The sequence below is a fragment of the Marmota monax genome, unplaced genomic scaffold, assembly GCF_021218885.2.
Source record: "Marmota monax isolate L192 unplaced genomic scaffold, Marmota_monax_Labrador192_F-V1.1 WCK01_AAM20220418_F8-fsc00042, whole genome shotgun sequence".
NCBI lineage: Eukaryota > Metazoa > Chordata > Mammalia > Rodentia > Sciuridae > Marmota > Marmota monax.
Window position 1 is genome coordinate 8,427,330 of NW_026693008.1, and position 22,676 is coordinate 8,450,005.

The window sequence follows — 22,676 nt, forward strand, 5'->3', positions numbered from 1 at the left end:
GCTCTTTATTTTCCATAGCCAAAACAGGGTCTCACTCAGTTGCTGAGACTGGCTTTGATCTTGTGATCCTCCTTTCTCAGCCTCCCCAGCCACTGGGATTACAGGTACATGCCACCACATCTGGCTGTCCACATTAATATTTGAGAAGCCTTGGGCTATCTCAGTGGATCTCAACCGTGGCTGTATATTCGAATCCTTAGTGAAGCTTTTGAAAATACTAGTATTTGGGACCTAGTCTCAAATATTATGATTATTAACCAGGTATATAACCTAGGTAAACTGCATTTTAAAATATTCCCAGGTGACTGAGAATCTGAGATTAAAACTGAGCCATAGAAAAATGGAAAGCAAGTCAAGCACAGGTAGCACAGGCCTGAATTCAAAGGTTCCAGAGGCTGAGGTAGGAGGATCACAAGTTCAAAGAGAGTCTCAGCAATTCAGCGAGGCCTTAAGCAACTCAGCAAGACCCTGTCTCTAAATAAAAAAATTTAAAAAAAAGGGCTGGGGATGTGGCTCAGTGGTTGAGCCCTCCTGGGTTCAATCCTTGGTACCAAAAAAAAAAAAAAAAAAAAACCAGTCCTGATGTATAGCCTTGCCAATTCCTATGTTGTAAACACTGCCATCATGGCCAATTTGAAGCTACCAACATGACCTCAACCAGCTTGAAAAGTTCCTGAAAATGTAGCCATCGGCTGTTACAAGCTGGTTAGAGCCAGAGGCAGCCCATCAGGAGGAGTCACTAATGAATCCATTCCTGCAGTACCTTAAAGAAGCAGAACCACATTATCACACTGAAAATGTCAGGATTGACTGCCCTCAGGGAGTTTCTCCTCTGCATTGGTGCTAGCTCTTCCTTCCATATCTGGTGTTCCCTGGCCCTGACAGACACCTGAGCTTGGGACATCTGTCTTGCCAAGGCAGGCCTCACCCAACCTTGCTGGGCCCACTCTTCCCCTCATAGTAATGGCAAGACCAAGACGTGATCAGGTCCTTCAGAGGTGGGTGACGAGGATGTTACTGTCACCTTTTCATTTTTCAGGAGGCAGAGCTGGCAGGGGAAACTGCCCTGCTTCCTTAACTCATGGATCTCTTGCTTCAGACAAGTTTGCCCTCTGTCACCTCTGCAAGGAACGGAAAAGACAGTCAGGGGCCCACCTAATGTGCCCAGGATGCAGAGGGATGGGTTTCCTGTCCCTGTCGACGTTCTTGGCTTGTCCTCATGTCCTCTGTGGGTCACCTATTCCGCTCTGCATTTCCTTACTTTGCTGGCTTAATCACGCCAGTCTCTCCTTCTGGAATTCTAAGCCTCTCATATTGTTCCAGGAAATTCCCGATTTGTTTAGATGACCAAGTCATTTTCACTACTACTAAGTTGCTCCCGAATGTCATTCCTCAATGACATTGCTCTTTTTGGTGTGTGTGTGTGTGTGTGGTGGGGGGTACCAGGGATTGAACTCAGGGGCATTGGACCCCCGAGCTACATCCCCAGCCCTATTTTGTATTTTATTTAGAGACAGGGTCTCACCAAGTTGCTTAGTACCTCACGTTTGCTGAGGCTGGCTTTGAACTTGTGATCGTTCCTTCTGCCTCAGCCTTCTGAGCTGCTGGGATTACAGGCAGGTGCCACCGTGCCTGGGGCTAGGGTCATCAGCTTCTACCAGGCTTGCCAACTCTTCAGGATAACCAGGAGGTTTCAAGAATCTCCGAAGAGTTTCTGGAAGCAAAACATGTGTGCAGGGTTGTTGGCCTATCAGAGGAAATGCTCTCGAAGAATGAGGTGGCTGGCTGTGAGTTTCTTGCTCCCCACAACCCTGTCCCTGACTTGCAGGATCAGTGTCACCCTCATCTCCTAGCAAAGAATGATGAGAAGTTGGCAGAGTACTACATGAGTTTTTCTCTTCTCAATGGGACAGTTTTATTCCAATTTATTCACCTTAAATAATTATTCAGCACCTATTACTGACATTTGGTGCTGAGGACAGAACAACAAACCAGAGAGGGGTAGACCCCCATGAGCCCTATATTTCACCAGGGGACGGGAAAGTGAACAAAATCAACCCTAAAAATATATATAGGAATGGGTTGATTTTAGGTAGTTGTAGGTGATGTGGAAAAAAGTAAGAGCATATAGGTGGTGTTATGGTTTGCATATGAAGTGTCCTCCCTGAGCTCCTGGGTTAATGAAGGTATGTTCAAAGGCCAAGTGTTTGGATTGTGAGAGCTGTGACCTAAAGGGTCCATTCTAGTTTGAACGGACTGACTTGTAACTCTAGGCAGGTGGGGTGGGGTTGGAGGAGGTGGGTCACTGGGGATGTGCCCTAGAACTGTTCATTTTCCCTTTGGCCCTTCCCTCCTCCTACTTCTCTCTGCCTCCTAACTGCCAGGAATGGAGCAGCCCTCCTCCCCATGCCCTTTTTCCATGATGCCTCACCTTGGACCCAGAGGAACCGAGTCAGCCCACGAAGGACTGAACCTCTGATACCATGAGCCAAAATACACTTCTCCTCCAGGTTATTCTTGTTGGGTATCTTGGTCACAGCAATGAAAGCCTGGTGAACAGGTGACATGGAGAAAATAAGAGTGTACAGTAAAAGAAAGGAGCGGAGAGTGTCATTTAGCTCAGGAAGTCAGGGAAAGGCATTCTGGAAAATGAACTGAGACCTTAGTGAGAGGAAGAACTGGCCTCGTGAGGAAAAGCAGAAGGAACTCTCCAGACCAAGGGAACAGGAAGTGCATAGGCCCTTCAGGGAAATGGGCATGGTGTGTCTGGGCAGCCCGGGAGGCCAGTGTGGCTGCAGCACAGACAGCAGAGGTCTTGCAGAGGTGGGCGAGGGCCAGCTCACTTCAGGCAGAGGCTGGGTGGGCACTGAGGAATATGGATTTTTGATCTATTAGAAATCTGGAAATTGGAACTGCAGGTTTTAATCAGGGAGGGTCATAAGATCTGATGCACGGTTTGCAAAGTCCACTGTGGTTGCTGTGGGGAGAATGGACTGTTGTGGGGGAGGGGCATGGAAGCAGGAGCCTGGCTGGCAGGCTGTGGGCCAGGCCAGAGACAGTGGACCGCAGTGAACCATCTGGTGCCGCAAGGCTGTGCTTTGTCACTGAAACCATTCCTCAAAGACTTCAGGCAGAACCTATCACTGCTACCCAGAAACACAGCAATTAAAAGCTGTACACTTATCCAGAAAGAGTAGTAATTATGGAGCAATTCCTTTTCATACCTTCCCCACTAACTCGTGATTGCCCTAACAATTAACCCCTACAAGCAAGTGAGCTGCTCAGCCTGCCTGCTCTTACTTATTTATTTATGGTATCAGTGATTGAACCCAGGGGTGCTTAATCACTGAGCCACATCTCCAGCCCTTTTTTATATTTTATTTTGAGACAGGGTCTCATTGAGTTGCTCAGAGCCTCGCCAAGTTGCCAAGGCTGGCTTTGAACCTGTGATCCTTTTGTCTCAGCCTCCCAAGCCACTGGGATTACAGGGGTGTTCCACTGCACCCAGCCTACTTGCTCTTATATTCAAACCCTCTGCGCGCGCACACACACACACACACACACATATCCGTCCCCAATCCCTGTAGTCTTCCTCTACCAACTTGTTTTAATATAGTGTCAGAGGTACAGGAATTGGATAGGTTTTAGGAGATATGTTTCACATATGTTTCCTTGATTACTTTGATATAATTTAGTTATCGATCTCAAATCCTTAACCTTTTGGTTGGCAGTTGCTTAGGATCAAACCCAAGGCTTCGCCCATGCTAAAGAAGTGCTTTGCCACAATGCTACCTCCTCTGCCCTAAATCCTTTACCGTTCTAGAAAAAATAGATTCACTCATTTCTCTCTGTCAATTCATTCCATGGATACTCTGCTGAATCCCTATTATGTGCCCCATCCTGTGAGGGGCGGGAGGAGTCCGAGATACTGAAGCAAAAATACAGATTCTCCTATCCAGTGGAGAGTGGCCATTGGCAGATTTCATGGTGACTGGCTTTATTTATTTATTTATTTTGGTATCAGGGATTGAACGCAGGGGCATTAAGCCACCAAGCCACATCCCCAGCCCTTTTTAGTTTTGAGGATCTCGCTAAATTGCTGATACTGGCTTTGGACTGGAGATCCTCCTTCCTCAGCCTCCTGAGGTGCTGGGATTACAGGCATGTGCCACCAGACCCAGCTGTGACTGGCTCTTGATTGGGCACCAGCACCAACCCAATTTTATAGGCCACATAACTAGATGCTTTCTGTCATAAAAGGAAGGAAACAAAAATTCACATTCAGTATCTACTCTTGTGCTAGATACTAAGGTGCTTCTACATACCTAACCTCACCTTTGCTGCCCACAACATCCTAGAAAGTGGAAATAATTGTTCCTATTTTTATGGATGAGTATCTTGAGATGGGGAGAGCTTGTGTTGTTGGCATAATATTATGTAGTCAGTTTCTAGCAGAAGTAGGAATGAAACCAATCCTGCTTGACTAAAAAATCCACGCTCTTTTAATTTCACCATAGCTAAGATTTAAAAAGGTAGATCAACTGGGTGTGGTGGCCCATGCCTGTAATCTCAGCGACTCAGGAGTCTGAGGCAGGAGGATCATAAATTCGAGGCCAGCCTCATAGTGAGGCCCTAAACAACTTTACAAAAACCTGTCTCAAAATTTAAAAAAAAATTTAAAAGGCAAGGGATGTAGTTCAGTGGCTAAGCATCCCAGGTTTAATCCTTAGTACCACAAAAATAAAAATGAAAAGGGAGATCAAACTCAAAGAAAAGGGAAGAGCTTGGGCCCATGGTCAAGCCCTCCTCTGTCAAAGAAGAAGGTGTGCCCTGCAATGACAAGAAGGAAGTCACTTGTCAGAGATGATAAAATCTTAACAACATCCAAAGAATCATGAAAACAACAATAACAAACACAAAGGGACCTTGTGGAAAAACCCAACAAACCGTTTTATTTCACAGAATGAATCACCCCCAAAGGACTTTAAAGAAAGATTAGAAAATGGGTAGGTTTGGGAGTAATTACTCATCTGAACTGTTTATGGAGAGGCAGAGCCCTGCCAGAGGCTGTGTATTTATCATCCAGCTGTCTGGGGGAGGAGGGAAGAGGAATCTCCTGGGACTTATAGTTATAGTCAACCAAATGGTGCCCTCACCCCTAGGGTCAGGAAGAGGAGCCTTCTGGTCCCTGCACCCACAGGATTATTGGCAAGTCAGAGATGAAGGCCAGAGATGAATCTGGGTGTGGTGACGCATACCTATAATCCCAATGGCTCTGGAGGCTGAGGCAGGAGGATTGCGAGTTCAAAGCCAGCCTCAGCAAAAGTGAGGCACTAAGCAACTCAGTGAGACCCTGTCTCTAAATAAAATACAAAATAGGGCTGGGGATGGGGCTCCGTGGTTGAGTGCCTGAGTTCAATCCCTGGTATCTCCCTGCCAAAAGAGAAGGCATAAATGAAACAGGACAGGTTTCTTAGATGTGTCCATTTTATTTAAAAATGAGGCAAAACCAATAACATTATTCTGATAACAAACATTAATGTATTATGGATGAGGAATTAGTTTTACATGAATTTTTTGGGGGATATTGGGGATTGAACCTAGGGGTGCTTAGCCACTGAGACATATCCCCAGCTCTTTTTATTTTTTATTTTGAGATAGAGTCTCACTAAGTTGCCTAGGGCCTTGCTAAATTGCCGAGGCTGGCCTCAAACTTGCAATCCTCCTGCCTCAGCCTCCTGGGTAACTGGGATTACAGGTGTGCACCACCATGTCCAGCTTACATGAAATTTTAAGATATCCACAAGTATTCAATTTTAGTGGACCCCTTTGAACTTGGTAACCAGACTCCCAAGGAACCACTGATCATTTGGCAAATTCTACTGAGAAACTACACTCAGGTTATCTCAAACTGGTGTTCAATTAACTGGCTGGCTCCACCATCAAATCAATTTTAACCAACATTTATTAAACTATTATATATGCCAGGTCCTATTTAAGGTCAATAAGGTATTTATTATTTATGCAGTAGGCCCTAGTGTGTGTTCCCAATAACTATACAGTCACGTATTGTGTAGTTATGCCATGCTAGAGGCCTGTGGGAAGAGATCAGTTCTGCCTGGGAGAGGGACTGTTGGTGAAAACTTTGCAGAGTTGCAGTTTCAGCTGAGAGAAGGACTCTGCCCTGGAGCTGCAAAGAGGGCAGTGAGCCCCACAAAGTGCAAGTGCGAGGTGCACGCAGGGAAGCAGGGAGATTGCTGAGGCTAGAGGGTTCAGGTCACATGGGTCTTGGATGCCATCCTGGGCCCCCTAGACAGTGCTGGGGAGGGCACTGAAAGGTTTGGCATCAGTGGGAAACACAAACCTGTGTTTTAGAAAGTTAAGGAGGGTGGAAAAGGGATGAAGTGTAGATTTCTGGGGCCACCAGACATCATACAGCCATTTGGGTGGCTCAGTCCACATTTGTCACTGTCTAATGACTGAGATTCCCCACTTTCTTATTTTTTGGTACCAGGGATTGAACCCAGGGGCACTTGACCACTAAACCACATCCCCAGCCCTTTTTATTTCTTATTTTGAGACAGGGGCTTGCTAAATTGCTGAGGCTGGTCTCAGACTTGTGATGCGCTGGTTTCAGTCTTGTGATGCTCCTGCCTCAGACTCTTGTAATCCCAAATTACTGGAATTATAGGCATGCACCACCATGCCTAGCAATAAATACATTTTTTTAATATTTATTTTTAAGGTGTAGATGGACACAACACAATGCCTTTATTTTTATGTGGTGCTGAGGATCAAACCCGGGTCCCATCCGTGCTAGGCGAGCGCTCTACCGCTGAGTCACAATCCCAGCCCCAGCAATAAATGCATTTTAATATAATAGGCTTTCTTTGTAATCCTAAGTGTTTTCTTCTATACTCTTAAAGATATTATTCTGGGGACAACTCTGTGTATTTGTTTTTTTGGTACTAGGGATTGAACCCAGGGGTGCTTGACAACTGAACCACATCCCCAGCTATATATATACGTATATATAAATAAAATATATATACATATATATATAAAACATAAAATTATATATAATATTATAATATATAATTACATATAAATATATAATATTGTACATAATATGGAGTACATTAAAATATAAAATGATATATCATATTAATATTATATAATTTATTAATATTATACATTAATATTATATTAATTATAAACATAATCATATGTTAATGTTATTTATATTATTATATTAATATTATATATTAATATTATTTAGAGACAGGGTCTTGCTGAGTTGCTTTAGGACCTTGCTAAGTTGCTGAGGCTGGCTTTGAACTCGAGATCCTCCTGCCTCAGCCTCCTGAGCCACTGGGATTACAGGCGGGCACCACCATACCTGTCTGAAAACTCTATGTGTATTATGGAAGGCTTCACCTGACAACAAAGCTCTCTATGGCTCAAAGCCTTCAAACATTGGAAGATATTACTTAGACCAGCTTTTCTCTTTTCTCTAAGTACAGTGACTTCCGAATCAAGCAAGGATTTATCAGATATTTCTCACAATCTCAGGGCTATGTCCAAGGCTCTGTGCCCTGCATCTGGAACCAGGCTGTGTGGACTAAGATCCTGATTGCACTTATTCCAGCTGTGTGACCTTGGTCAAATTAGTTAAGCTCCCAGTTTCATCTTTAGCAAAACGAGGACAGTGGTAGTACTTTCCTCACAGAATTTATGAGAAAATTAAATTATTTAATGTGTTTAAAGTTCGGCACACTGTCTTGCTCTCTACCCCTGTGATTCCAGACCACAGTGTGTTTATGATAAAATTTGGTTGGAGAAACCTCAGGTGAGACCATTTGAGAAAAGAATCGTTATTTTGTAACACTCTCACAATTTTCGAACCTTTTTCCTGGGTCTTCCCAAGTACAGAATTTTCCAGATCCAGAAAAAGTAACTGAATCTCTTTAAAGTCCAACCTTATTTATAATTTTGATAGATGTTTTAGTTAGACTGTTTTAGTCAGATTTTCACTGCTGTGACCAAAAGACCTGACAAGAGCAATTAGAGGAGGAAAAGTTTATTTGGGGGCTCACAGTTTCAGAGAGGTCTCAGTCCATAAATGGCTGACTCCATTCCTCAGGGCCTGAGATGAGGCAGAACATCATGGTGGAAGAGTGTGGCAGAGGAAATCGGCTTAGGACATGATGATAAAGAAACAGAGAGAGACAAAGCACTCCTCACCATGCACAAAATACACACCCCAAAGATATGTCCCCGATGACCCACCTCCTATAGCAACACCCCACCCGCCTAGTTACCACCCAGTTAATCCCTATCAGGGGACTAATGCACAGATTAGGTTGAGACTCTCCTAACCCAATCATCTCACCTCTAAACTTTCTTGCATTTTCTCACTCATGAGATTTTGGGGGACACATAATATCTAAACCATAACAGACTCCTCAAAAGTGGACCCTGAACCTGGCACAGGGGCACACACCTGCAATCCCAGAGATACAACTTCTCAGCCAGCCTCAGCAACTGAGACCCTGTCCCAAAAAAATTTTTTTAAAGGGGGCTGGTGATATAGCTCAGGGGTAAAGCATCCAGGGGTTGTTCATTCCCAGTAAACATGAAAGACAGAGAGAGAGAGAGAGAGAGAGAGAGAGAGCGAGCGCACAAGTGTGAGCAGGGAGGGGAAGGGAGGGAGGGAGGAAGGAAGGAAGGAAGAAAAACAGGCCATGAAGCAAAGGCTTTGGGGTAATATATAGGTAGCCCCTGCTCACAGTGGTTTGATTTATGTTTTGGGCTTTGCCATGATATGAAAGTGTACATATGTCCACTCTGCTTTTGACCTTCAGTCCAGTAACCAACAAATGACACTAGCTATTCCCACTATCCTATGAAATAGGCTCTGTGGGAGATGATTTTGCCCACTTCAGACTGAGTGATCTGAACCCATTTACCGCAGACCCGGCCAAGCGGTGGTGTTGGGTGAGCTCGGCTCAACTCACAGTGGGTTTCAACAGAGACCCAACCTGATCCTAAATTGAGGAGCATCTTTGTTTGGAAAGACGACCTGAGAGAGCAGTAAGGAAGTAGGAAAGTGAGCTGAAAAAGAGAGAAAACCCAAAAAGTATATGAGTGCATGGGTGGGTTACCGCTGAGGGCAATTGAGCCACGGTCCCTCTGGGGATCCTCTGAAAGACTGTGCAGAACAGGGTTCCACTTGTCCCTCCAGAGGTGAGGAGATTCCCATCCCTTGCTCTTGAGGGTTACCCTGAGGGTTTTACTTCCCAGCACCTCTGGCCTCTCCTGTTTGGGGTTCAGCAGGCTGGGGGAGCCGAGAAAGCCCACAGGTGCCTTAGGGGGAAAGCCAGTGTGGACAGGAATCATCTTCCAAAGCTGCTGGTGGGGCTAGGGCTGTGGCTCAGTGGTAGAGCTCTTGCCTAGCATGTGTGAGGCACTGGGTTCGATCCTCAGCACTGAATATAAATCAATGAATAAAATACAGGTCCATCAACATCTAAAAATGTATTTAAAATAAAACTGCTGGTAACCTGCAACAAGAGACACTGACCCATGTGCTTCAGAGGGGTCAAGGCCAAGTTCAACACAGTTGTCCATCATAGACATGAAAAGATCATGGATTAAAGAAACATGTAATAGATTCATTTTGACTTTGGACTAAAATACTGATGGAAAGAGGTTTGACCCCAGCCCGGATCCTTCAACTTCTCCTTCCTTCCCACCCCAACTTGTGACAGTCTGTGATTTTCACGGGTATTTCCTTTAGCAGCTCCTGTGTGGTTCTGTCTCTAAGGATGTGTTTATCAGAAATTCCAACCGCCCACTCTTCAAAGTCCATGAATTATTATGGACAAACGTTTTCAGTGAGTGGAGAGGAGTTCTCAAAAGATGGTCATTATCTTGGTACCCACTTATTAGTAACGAAAATTGAGTTTCTGGAGTGTTTGTCTTGTGGGCATCTGTTAGGCAAGCAAACCCTGTGGCTGGTAATGCACACTCTGAGGACCAGGGCTGTTACATTCATCTAGTTAGATTTCAGTGTGAAGCAGAGCTGGGAAGAGCTTGTCGAATAAAATGAATGACTGTCATGTTGTTGAATTCCATAAAAAGCAGTTACAATCTGTTCATTTCCAGGTGACAGAGTGTGGATGGAGAACAAATGTATCATCATGATTTAAAAGACACTCAGTGGGGGCCGGGGTTGTAGCTCAGTGGTAGAGTGCTTGCCCAGCACATGTGAGGCACTGGGTTCAATCCTAAGTACCACATAAAAATAAATAAATAAAATAAAGTGTTGAGAGCCACAGCCGAAGGGGCCCCAGCAAACTTCCAGCTGCCAGCTGATGATTGGCTCATAGCGGCCCCAGCAACTTCTAGCTGATTGGCTCCTCTGCGGTGATGCTCATTGGGCTGTTTCCCCGCCCTTTCAGACTACGGAGCTGCTCATTGGGGGACTTTTTTTGGCTCCGCCCACACGACCCAGCCAATCGGCCTCAAGAGCAGGAGGAGTGGGGGAGGTTGAGAGGCTTGTGGGAAGCCAGTGGTGGCAGTTGGGCTCTGAAGGTTTTTCCTGAGGAGCTGTGTGGTGTGGTGTGTGTGTTCTAAAAATAAAAAGTTCGTTTCTTTTGACAAGTGGCTCCTGAATTGTGCCCAGCCAGACTGCGGCATTTGGTGGCCCGTACGGGGAACAAACCCGCGACCTTGGCGTTATCAGCACCAAGCTCTGATGAATCCAAATTTAAAACGTTTAGAGTAAAAAGTGTTATTTTAAGTTTATCTTTGGGGAATATATACCCCTTCCCAATTCCCTCTTTTTGGTGTTTTGAGAATGGCATTCGTTAGCCCAATGTCTCCCTCTACGGCATCGTGGGCAAATACCTGGTATTCTACTCCTTTGATACCTAGTTTTGTTAAACCCTCCTCCTATGGGGCAATTCCTTTTAAAACCTGATCAAACTTTTACATTTTTAGTGCCCAAACAATCAGCTCAAAAGGTAGAGCTTAATGCAGTATTACAAGCTTTTGTGATGTTTAAAGATTCTGTATTTAATTTATTTTCTGATAGTCAGTATATAGTTAATGCTATAGTATCCCTTGAAGATGCTGGTAGGATTTCCCCTTCCTCTACTGTTTTCTCTTGGCTTTCCACTATACAAAGTCTAATCTGGGACAGAAAAGATCCATTCTTTATAGGACATATCAGGGCACATACAGGATTGCCTGGAGCCCTTAGTTTGGGCAATGATTTAGCAGATAAAACTACACATGACATACATATTTTCTCTACACTAGAAGAAGCTACAAATTTTCATAAAAAGTTCCATGTCAATGCTAATACTTTACAAAAGCGTTTTAAAATAACTAAGGAACAAGCTAGACAAATAATAAAACAATGTCAAAATTGTGTGACCTTTTTACCACAAGTTAATCTTGGAATCAATCCTAGAGGACTGATACCTAACCATATTTGGCAGATGGAAGTCACACACTTGCCAGAATTTGGAAAATTAAAATATTTGCATGTTACAGTTGATACTTCTTCTGGATTTTTGATGGGCTCCCTTCATGCCGGAGAAAAAACTAAAGATATTATAGCTCATTGCTTACAAAATTTTGCCACTGTGGGTGTTCCAAAACAGTTAAAAACAGATAATGCCCCTGGTTATACTTCTACCTCTTTTAAACAATTTTGCTCATCATTTGGCATTATTCATATAACAGGAATCCCATACAATCCACAGGGACAAGGCATAGTTGAAAGAGCTCATCAAACTATTAAAATGTACTTATTAAAGCAAAAAGAGGGAATTGGGAAGGGGTATATATTCCCCAAAGATAAACTTAAAATAACCCTTTTTACTCTAAACTTTTTAAATTTGGATTCATCAGGGCTTAGTGCTGCAGAAAGGCATATGTGTCCAAAAAATGTACATAAGCCCAAGGTACTTTGGAAGGATATTCTAACAGGACAATGGAAAGGTCCTGACCCAGTAATTGTCTGGAGTCGGGGGTCTGTTTGTGTGTTTCCACAGGGAGAACAGCAGCCGATTTGGATTCCAGAGAGATTAACAAAAGTGATTTCTACAGACCAAAAAGAAGATGATTTGGCTCAAATCCATAACAGCTGATATCCAAAACTCCAGTTTGGCTATCCTTACATCTGCGACAGAACCAGGATGCTTTTTTCAATATCTATTTTATTATTACCCTTTCCCACATCATGAAGTTCTATTTTGTTTTTTGAGCTCATACAGACCTAGGTTAATGTTTTGCTGATCAGTTCTATTTTTTGACTATAGAGTTTTTAAACATTGCAATGGAGATTTCACCTGTAAAAAGTTATAAGGCTTTTACTATTATGTTATGTGTTGTACGTATTATATTATGTATGCACACTTGTGTTTTATGTTGTATGTTTGTATGTATGTATATCCATATATCATATATGATGAGCGCTCATGAAAAAATGGATCCAAATAATTTTTTTTATTCACGTGATTTAAATGGTTTAATTTAAATTGGGTAAACAGCTGTTGAGGATTCTTTTAAAATGTGAACAAAAAAGGAGGTTAACAGATCTGTTTGTTTACTTTCACCTTTCCTTTTCATTATATTTAATAATTCTGTTCAAGATAATGTAAATTGTTAAGAAAATTGTTCTCTTTTAGTGCCTTCTGGAATGTTACATAATTTTTTCTTTAGCCATTATTGCCAGAATTCCTATCTTCATCCCAGTGCTGGTGAAGACAAAGATAAAACCAATCTACAGCTTCTGCAATAGCCATCACTGAACTGCTTGCAGAACTTCCCTGGACTATGTATCACTTGTATGCATTGTGAACTCACTTGTATGCATTGTGAACTATCTGTTGGTGTAGCGACTTGTGGTAGTGTTAGGGTATTTTTGCTGATGGTGTCATCGGTGGTACAATTTTTCCAAAAGGAGCCATCAATTGGCTTGGTGTATCTTCCTCCCTTCTGCTTGTCATGGTTGTTCAGCTAAAATTTGGGGGCCAACAGAGGTGAGGCAAAGAACCTCACCCCCCGCTGGTACAAAGACCCATCCACAGGTGTGGCTGTATGCTGAACCGGTAGTCAATAAAGGGTAAGATCCAATTGCAATGGTACCAACCTAAGACAGGAGGCTGACGCCTTGAGGTCAGCTCATCCGATTACGGGTAAGAACCATATGTACTATTGGACAGCCTAAGGCAGGCATGGTCCCTAAGCCACATGCTTGTTGTTTAAACAGAGAGGGGGAGATGTTGAGAGCCACAGCCAAAGGGGCCCCAGCAAACTTCCAGCTGCCAGCAAACTTCCAGCTCCCAGCTGATGATTGGCTCATAGCGGCCCCAGCAACTTCTAGCTGATTGGCTCCTCTGCGGTGATGCTCATTGGGCTGTTTCCCCGCCCTTTCAGACTATGGAGCTGCTCATTGGGGGACTTTTTTTGGCTCCGCCCACGCGACCCAGCCAATCGGCCTCAAGAGCAGGAGGAGTGGGGGAGGTTGAGAGGCTTGTGGGAAGCCGGTGGTGGCAGTTGGGCTCTGAGGGTTTTTCCTGAGGAGCTGTGTGGTGTGGTGTGTGTTCTAAAAATAAAAAGTTCATTTCTTTTGACAAGTGGCTCCTGAATTGTGCCCAGCCAGACTGCGGCAATAAAGGTATTGGGTCCATATACAACTAAAAAAAAAAAGGATACTCAAGGAGAAGAAATGCAAAATACCACATATCAATCTACACTGAGTATAATAATGTATAGATTAAATAATCTTTAAACATGAGCAGGGGAAATGAATACTCTTTAGGTAATATAGTCAATATTCTTTCATTTATTTATTGGTACCAGGGATTGAACCCAGGAGTGCTTAACCACTAAGTCATATCCTCAGCCCTTTCTTATACTTTTTCTAGAGACAGGGTCTTGCTAACTTTCTTAGAGCCTCTATAAGGTGCCGAGGCTGGCTTTAAAAACTCACAACCCTCCTGCCTTGGCCTCCCAAGCTGCTGGAATTACAGGCGTGTACTACCATGCCCAGCTTCAATTTTAAAGAGAGATTTGGAGTATCCTTATAACCTGAAGCTTTCAATGTGCTTTTAGTTAATGTTGGCAATTTTTCTAGGCTCAGACCAAGTTACTAGGAATTTCTCAAAATTCCCTACAATTTGTTTTTGTTTCCTCCAAAAGTAGGCCCAGCCGGGTGCAGTGGCACACACCTATAATCCCAGGGGCTCAGGAGGCTGAGGCAGGAGGATTGCAAGTTCAAAACTAGCCTCAGCAATTTAGAGAGGCCCTGACTCGAAATAAAAAATAAAAAGGACTGGGGATGTGGCTAAGTGGCTAAACACCCATGGGTTCAATCTCTGGTACAGAGAAGAGAGAGGAGGGAAAGGAGAGAGAGAGAGAGAGAGAAAGAGAGAGAAAGAGAGAGAGAGAGAGAGAGAGAGAGATTTTAAGAGGAAGAAGCCAACATGAAAGACTGTATATTGTATGATCTCATCTATTTGGAATTTCTAGTAAAAGTAAGACAACAGATGTAGAAAGCAGATCAGTGGTGGCCTGGTGGTAGCTGAGAACAGGGTTTGAATGTAAATGGCACAAGGACATTTTATGAGGTGATGAAATTGTCTTAAAACTGGAATCTGGTGATGGTTGTGCAACTGTTACCAATTCAGCCAGGCTTATTGAGCTATGGAATTTGTATTATGTAAATTGTACAATGAAGAGGTTGAGAAATACAGGAATCAGGTACAATCTCTAGAATAGAAATGTAAGCAAAAACTCCCAGTTACTGTGGACTAATAAGGCTCACCTTTTCCTTCAAGTAACCTCCAGCAACCCCACAAATAAACCTCTCCTAAGGAAACGCTGCCCTTGCTTTGCAAAGGAAATTGAAGACCAGCCTCCTGACATGCCTTCCAACAGATTGTCTACCCAAGCACCTGATAGATAGGCTACAGCGCACCACCCAATAGAAATACCCCAGAGCAGGGTACAGTGGCACCTGCCCATAATCACAGCAATTTAGGAGGCTGAAGCAGGAAGATCACAAGTTTGAAGCCAGCCTGGGCAATTTAGCAAGACCCTGCCTTAAAATTTAAAAAATAAAATAAAATTTAAAGAGACTGGGATTGGGTGTGGTGGCCCACACCTGTAATCTCGGCAGCTGAGGCAGGAGGATAATGAGTTCAAAGCCAGCCTCAGTGACTCAATGAGGGCCTAAGAAACTCAGTGAGACCCTGTCTCTAAATGGGCTGGGGATGGGGCTCAGTGGTTAAGCACCCTTGGGTTCAATCCCTGGTAACATAAAAAAGGGGGAGTTGGCAGGTGTGGTGGGGGGGAGACCAGTAGAGCTAAGTGGTAGAGTATTCCTGGGTTCAATCCCTAATACTGGAAAAAGAGACAAAGAGATTTAAAAAAGAAGAAGAAAAGAAAAGAAAGAAAAAAAGGAAATGGAAGCATATATAAATATATTTTTTTTAAAAATTTTCTAGTAGATTCATTAAAAACATAAGAAATGGGGCCAGGTCTGGGGCTCAGTGGCAGAGCACTTGCCTAGCATGTATGAGACACTGGGTTTGATCCTCAGCACCACATAAAAATAAACAAATAAAATAAAGGCATTCTGTCCATCTACAACTACAAGAATATTTTTTTAAAAAATAAGAAATGAGTGAAGTTAATTCTTTTTTTTTTTTTTTTAGAGAATTTTAATATTTATTTTTTAGTTTTCGGTGGACACAACATCTTTGTTTGTATGTGGTGCTGAGGATCAAACCCGGGCCGCACGCATGCCAGGCGAGCATGCTACCGCTTGAGCCACATCCCCAGCCCTGAAGTTAATTCTAATAATATATTTTCTTTAACCCAATAAGTCCAAAGTATTACCATTTCAGCATGTGATCCACAAAAACATTATTAATAAGGGTTGGGAATATAGCTTAGTGGTAGAGCACTTACCTAGCAGGCACAGATCCTGGGTTTCATCCCCAACACTGCAAAAAAACCAAACGACCACAAAATCCTCATGAGATGCATTACAATCCTTTTTGATGCTAAATTCTGAAATTGATATGTATCTTACACTTCCAGCTCATTTCAATTCCTATTAACTACATTTTAAATGCATAGTAGATGAGTGGTTACTATATTAGACAGTGCTGGGAGCCTCGCTTTCTTCGGATTAATGTTTCACGTGGTCCTGAGGATTTTTTCTTTGGTGTGCAGTACTCAATGGATCCTCAATGAATTTCATTTTTAGGTCTCAGCAGTTAAATTGCTATGATCTGCTTATAAAGAAAGTGTTTGAAATTAACATTGCAAAAGAGCCATATTGAGACTAGGAATTACAAAGTGAGGATTTAAACTTAGATGAAAGGTTATGTTCTTTATAAGGAAAATGAAAGAAAAGTGACCACAACACTTGGAGCAACCAAAAGATCTTTATTGCAGCAGTGCAACAGAGAGAAAAGAAAGAAGGAAAGAAGGAGGGAGGGAGAGAGAGAGAGAGAGAGAGAAGAGAAGAGGAGAGATGAAGAGGGAGAGAGAGACAGAGAGGGCACGCAAGAAAGACAAAGAGAGAGAGAGAGAGAGAGAGAGAGAGAGGGGGGGGCCTGGCAGGAGGGAGTTTTTATAGTCCAAATCTAATGGGGCCTCTGGGTCTGCAAGCTGCCTTGTTGGCCCAAGGGGGCGTTAAGTGTTCAGCCTTGAGCAGGGTTGAATGTTCAGTCTTGAGGCAAACAGGTGATAAAGGACCAGATAGAGGGGGGTTTGAGTGCGTGGGCTATCTTGCAGCCAACATCTGTTCAGCCTGCCCTGCAGACAACACAGTTCAGCCTGCTCTGCACCCAACATTTCTCCCTTTTTGTATTTCTAAGTGACACGGGGGACAGCGTAAAGTTCTCTGGCTACTTTCTGCTTAATGGTGGGCAGCGTTAGACCTAGAAGGGGAAGTGGAGGAATGTTCGGGGGACAGGTCTGAGAACACCAGGGCAGCCAGAAATAACACTCAGTGGCTACAGACAACTACTGTGGTAGGGGTAAAGTCCATAAAAGTTCCTTGAAGCCACAAGTCCTCGATGGCATCAAACCAGTCCTGGATGGAGGAGACTCTTGGTATCAGCCACTGGTCCTATAGCAGGGACTCTAGGAAGTATTGGAGGTGGCTTGGTTGAATCCAGTAATGTTAAGGGTGACAGCCTGATTGCAGCCAGTGGAAGGGCATTCGCCTTGACCCATAAACTGAGAGTGGGTGGTGTCATCCTGATGTCAAGTTGCTTGGATGTAGAAGCGGTATCTGTGGTTTGAGATAAAAACTTGAGAGAGAATAATGATTAATAAATGAAGAAGAGGGTTGGCGAGAAGTTTTGAGTTTGGTGGGTGTGGTGGAAGTCCAGGACTGGACATTTGGAACAAGTGCCTTTTTAAGGTGGGAGACATGGTGGTACCAGGGGGAGTTTAGGTTTGATGCTTCCTTGTGGGGATACTGTAGAGCAGACAGAATAAGCAGAGTGGACGTGCTGGAGAGTAGATCTCATTCCTAGGAAGTAAAAGAGGGGTTGTGAAAACTAGAAAAAGGGGTTAGAGAGGGTTTTAGATGGGCACAGAGTCTCTGGAGCCAGAGGAGTTGGTCATGAGTCGTAGGTGTCCATCTTGGGCATCAGGGCTGGTAGTCTTAAAGAAGTAGTTGATTGACCAGCTTGTTGGTGAATTTGTGTATCTGATCTTGCATGAACTTCTGTAGGCAATTTAATAGACATGGTCCTATTAGGAGAAACATAGAGAGGACTAATAGGGGTCCTGTGAGGGGGAGGAGCCAGGGCCATACTTGACTGAACATTCCCCATGGAGCCTGTTGGCTTAGTTGCTGTCTCCTATTTTCTAGCTGTTCTTGTCCTTCATTGCTCCCAGGAATGACTGTGTTTTGGCTTAACTGGTTTTGGTAGGTGTTTAAGATCAAGTTGGTCAAAATTGACTTTGTTTCTATCTATTGTTAAGAGTCAGCCGAGTTCCCATAGGGGTCGCTTGTGGGGGAACTTGAGATCCAGGGACCCCAAAGGGGGGCCATCTGCTTTGGTTGTCTAAGGGATACGTGGGCCAGGCTTGGGTGCTATATTTGATCAATTTTTTGGGTTTGATGTCTGGTGTCAAGGAGAGGGTTTTGAGGTTATCCAAGAGGCATTGTAGGGAAAACTGATTTATTGGCAAAAGGGGTGTCCCTGCTAGAGCCAAAAATCAGGAGTGCCTTAGTGGCAGGTTCGAGCTGCAGATATTGGTCGTCACCGAATCCTGACAGTCGAAGCTCTCGTCCTGGACGGAGCCAGAGCCGTGGGAGCCGGAGCCATGGGGGACCTTGGCCAAGGCTTTTCGGGACCCCTCCTGGAGAGGCCAGAGACTCCCAGGGCCGGAAAGAGGGGAAAGAGAGAGACAGGGGAAGAGAGAGGAAGGGAAGGGTAAGCATCTCTCTGGCGGCCGAGTCTTGAAGGTGTGAGGACTAGGATTTTAGGAGAGCCACCGAGACCGTGAATGTCTGGTTGGGGTGTGATGTTCAGTTCTCTGTTGTGTGTCCCTGGAGGTTACAGAGTCCTTCGAGGAAGACCTACAAAGCCTATGCTGGTAAACTACCAGCTGGGAAGGGAAGGGAGTAATTTTGAACCCAGGAGTCTATTCTGCCCTAGGAAGGAGTCCCTGAGGGCCACCATAGCCTTAAAGGCTGTGGTGGGGTGTTTTCCTCCCCGCAGGTGGGCAAAGAGGTTTGCCGGACAATCAACGGTCAAATCCTCCTGACACCACCATTGGGTTTAGGACTCCAGGAAGGGGAAACTCACCAATCGAAGGCTGGTGGTGGATGGAGTTCTGGCGGTCGAGAAAATGGGTTCAGGCCATCCAGTGAGTGGCACTTCCGAAGGAAGAGGGACCCCAAAGTGGGTTCTAACCCTCTCCCGGGTTTCAGCACCAAATGAAAGGAAAGTGACCACAACACTCGGAGCAACCAAAAGATCTTTATTGCAGCAGTGCAACAAAGAGAAAAGAAAGAAGGAAAGAAGGGGAGAGAGAGAGAGAGAGAGAGAGAGAGAGAGAAGAGGAGAGGAGAGATGAAGAGGGAGAGAGAGACAGAGAGAGCGCGCAAGAAAGACAAAGAGAACAAGAGAGAGGGAGGCCTGGCAGGAGGGAGTTTTTATAGCCCAAAACTAATGGGGCCTCTGGGTCTGCGGGGGGCGGGGGGGGTGTTAAGTGTTCAGCCTTGAGCAGGGTTGAATGTTCAGACTTGAGGCAAACAGGTGATAAGGGACCAGATAGAGGGGGGTTTGAGTGCGTGGGCTATCTTGCAGCCAACATCTGTTCAGCCTGCCCTGCAGACAACACAGTTCAGCCTGCTCTGCACCCAACAGAAACCATGTCCTGTCCTTGCAAAGGAACAGCTGTGATGATTTACAGTAATGGATCTGATTATTATAATTAGTGAAACAAAACTACTAAGAGTAGGTGGTAGAAATTATAGCATTACAGTTAAATACCTACAGTTTTCAAGTATCTGGGGTGGGCTTTTTTGGTTTTCTTATATTGGGGGGGTGGGATAGAGGTTGTCCAGTTTTAGATAATACAATCATTTGAAGTATGGCCAGGATTGGTATTCTACAGCTTTCTCCGTGGATTCTAATCCATTATCAATTGTGGGAGAGTCTGATTTATTCCTTAAACTATTTGCCAGCCAACTTTTTGTGTGGGGGGGAGGGGAGGGGACAGGTACCGGGGATTGAACCCAGGGGCACTCAACCACTGAGCCACATCCTCAGTCCTATTTATTTAGAGACAGAGTCTCACTGAGTTGCTTAGGGCCTCACTTTTGCTGAGGCTGGCCTTGAACTCTCGAACCTCCTCCTCAGCCTCCTAAACTGCTGGGATTACAGGCCTGTGCCACTGCTCCTGGATAGCCAGCCAACTTTGACAATTGCTCTTAATAGATGGCCACTCAACTTTCTCATAGAATTAAAATTGCTCTTCAGGAGCACAGAGGATTTTCAAGGCAGTGAAACTGTTCTACAACAGTTGATATGTGTCCTCAGACCTTTGTCAAGACCCACAGAATGTACAACACCAAGAATGGCCCTACTGTAAACTGTGGACCCTGAATGACAATGACGTGTCAGCGAGGGGTCACCAGTGTTTAATGGATGTACCACTGTGGTTGGGTGTGTTGATGGCAGAGGTGGCAGAGCACATGGGGGACTTCTATACTCCCCACCTGATTGATTTATTCATTTGGTACTGAGGATTGAACCCAGGGGTGCTTAGCCATGAGCCACATCCCCAGCCCTTTTTATATTTTATTTTGAGACACAGTCCTGCTAAGTCACCTAGGCTGCACTAAGATGTGGAGGCTGGCTTTGAACTCACATTCCTCCTGCCTCAGTCTCCCAAGCTGTCTCCACTTGATCTTATTGTGAACCCAAAACTGCTCTATATGTTAATTCATTTTTAAAAACCAGCTTTGCCTGGGCATGGTGGTGCACACCTGTAATCCAGGTGGCTTAGGTGGCTAAGGCAGGAGGATCACAAATTCAAGGCCAGCCTCAGCAACTAAGCAAGGACCTAAGCAACTTAGTGAGACCCTGTCTCAAAATAAAAAACAAAAAGGGCTGGGAGGTTGCTTGGGGTTAAGCACCCCTGAGTTCAATCCTTGGTACCCTCCAAAAAAATAAATAATGATGATGATGATGATGATGATGATGATGATAACGTTAAAAACTGCTCTTTGGTATAGCACCTGGAAAAAAATTTCTCCCCCAGAAACCCTATAAGTACATCTCCTCTGTAAACCCACAAATTTCAGTAAGAAAAAAAAAACAACCTCATAAAATCAGCAGGAAGGAAGGCAGGTGATTGATTTCTTGTTATTGTGGATTGTTCTTGGAAATCCCCTTGGTATTGGTGACCTTTTGTTTTACTCTTCCTTCCCCCAGTTACAGACATGCCCTTGGGCTGCAGGTGTCCTTACTCTGCCAATTGCAGGGCCAATTGCTTTTGCCCCAGTCACCTCTTCATTTCCTTCTCTTTTCCTCCAATACAGATGGATCCACCATTGAGGGAAGTGTTAGTAGATCTGCTGGGATAATCAGGGGCATTGTTCTCTGGCAGGCTCCTCACATAAATGTCAGGAAGGGGTGGAAGCCCTGACTTGGCTTTTACCCTTGGTGCCTGAAATTCATGCATCCAGCCCATCTCCTACTTCACTGGGTTCTAATTTCCCTGGTCTCCATCATACACTTTTTTGTGTGGGTGGGTGGGTGCTGGGATTGAACCCAGGGCCTTGTGCATGCGAGGCAAGCACTCTACCAACTGAGCTATATCCCCAGCCTCCTCCATCGTACAACATTTTTTTCTCTGTCTCAGCCCACAGCTTTCCCCAAACACCCCTCTGCACCCCCTAGCACCAGGATTGGAAGAAGAAATGTCATCATACCCAGAATCCTACAGCTGTCAGTCAATAGGTCCTGGTCTATACTCACAGTCAGCTTTAGCCCATTGAATACCAAGTTTTCAATTCTGTGAATGTGTCAATAAAATTGACACAGGTGCTTTGGAAGCCAGTCAGGGTGGCATATGCCTGTAATCCCAGCAGCCTGGGAGGCTGAGGCAGGAGGATCACAAGTTCAAAGCCAGCCTCAGCAACTTAGCAAGGCCCTAAGCAACTCAGTGAGATCTTGTCTCAAAATAAAAAATAAAAGGGCTTGGAATGTGGCTCAGCCCCTGAGTTCAATCCCAGTACCAAAAAAAAAAAAAAAAACAGGTTGGATGTCATAATCTAAAGCATATATATATATATATATATATATATATATATATATATATATATACAATTATATTATATTCTTAATACATAACTATATTACATATTATATAATTATATGTCATGTGCCATGTTTAAGATTTTATAGATGTTCCACATATGGGACAATGGGTTATGGTCTTTGTTGCCAATGGTCAAAATTGAGTTTCCACTTCTTCATCTTGACAGACACTCAACGGTGGCAGGTTCCCTTAAAAAAAAAAAAACCTTCTATCATGCTATGGAGGCATACTTTAGTTTAGATTTTCCCAGAAACAAAATATCAGGAAAACACTTTTGGGTCTTGGGCATAGGAAGCATTTTGAGGTGAACAGGCGAAGTAGGAGTAAGAGGGGTAGAGAGTGAGAGAAGAGCCAGGAAAGATTTCCTCCTTCCTCCTCCTCCTCCTCCTCCCCCTGCTTCTTTCTTTCTTCTTCTTCCTTCTTTCTTCTCCTTCTCTTTCTTCTTGATACTGGGGATTGAACCCAGGGCCACTCAACTACTGAGCCACATCCCCAGCCCCTTTTTATATTTTATTTAGAGACAGGGTCTCACTGAGTTGCTGAGGGCCTCACTAAGTTGCTGAGGCTGGCTTTGAACTTGCAGATCCTCTTCCTCAGCCTCCAGAGCCACTGGGATCACAGTTATGAGCCACCATGCCCTGCTGATCAGAGTCTTTAAAGATATTGACCTAGAGGTAAATGGGCTTAGAGATAGAACTTTGTTTTCTTGTCTAAGATGAGGCATTGGGAACATTTAAAACTAAGCTGCAGTTATTTCCACAGTAGGGAAATTCCTGTGGTAAGTCCTTAGAGAA

General features: G+C 44.2%; 1 long non-coding RNA gene across 1 annotated transcript; it reads right to left on the reverse strand.

Moving 5' to 3' along the window:
• Positions 1 to 16,453: 16,453 nt before the first annotated feature.
• LOC131424475 (uncharacterized) lies at positions 16,454 to 21,777 on the reverse strand. Its single transcript, XR_009227569.1, has 2 exons — positions 18,858 to 21,777; positions 16,454 to 17,345 (listed from the first exon to the last, which is right to left on the reverse strand). It is a non-coding gene; the product is annotated as an uncharacterized LOC131424475 (long non-coding RNA).
• Positions 21,778 to 22,676: the final 899 nt, after the last annotated feature.